We start from the raw sequence: 827 nt of genomic DNA on the forward strand, positions 1-827 counted from the left end.
CATAGATGCTATTGGATTCTGACCTCCCTGCACTCAAAGTGGATTTTCTGGAGCTAAAGAAGCCCAATTGGCGTGCTCTCAACGGCGTTGGAAAGTAGACATTCTGGGCTTTCCAGCAATATATAATAGTCCATACTTTGTCCGAGATTTGATGGCCCAAATCGGCGTTCCAAATCAGCTCGAAACTGCCCGGCGTTAAATGCCGGAACTAGCACAAGAATGGGAGTTAAATACCCAAACTGGCACAAAAGCTGGCGTTTAACTCCAAGAGAAGTCTCTACACGAAAATGCTTCAATGCTCAGCCCAAGCACACACCAAGTGGGCCCGGAAGTGGATTTTGATGTAATTTACTCATCTTTGTAAACCCTAAGCTACTAGTTATCTATAAATAGGACCTTTTGCTATTGTATTAAAGAAGCTTTTGATCATGTTTTTATGATTGAACCCTCTTTGGGAGGCTGGCCATTTGGCCATGCCTAGACCTTGTTATTATGTATTTTCACCGGTGGAGTTTCTACACACCATAGATTAAGGTGTGGAGCTCTGCTGTACCTCGAGTATTAATGCAATTACTATTGTTCTTCTATTCAGTTCAGCTTATTCTTGTTCTAAGATATTCATTTGCACCTAAGAACATGATGAATGTGATGATTATGTGACACTCATCATCATTCTCACATATGAACGAGTGCCTGACAACCACTTCTGTTCTACAAGCAAACAAGGCTTGAATATTTATCTCTTGGATCCCTTGATCGGAATCTTCATGGTATAAGCTAGAATTGATGGCGGCATTCAAGAGAATCCGAAAGGTCTAAACCTTGTC

This window comes from Arachis duranensis, chromosome 3 (genome assembly GCF_000817695.3).
Source record: "Arachis duranensis cultivar V14167 chromosome 3, aradu.V14167.gnm2.J7QH, whole genome shotgun sequence".
Taxonomy (NCBI): Eukaryota; Viridiplantae; Streptophyta; class Magnoliopsida; order Fabales; family Fabaceae; genus Arachis; species Arachis duranensis.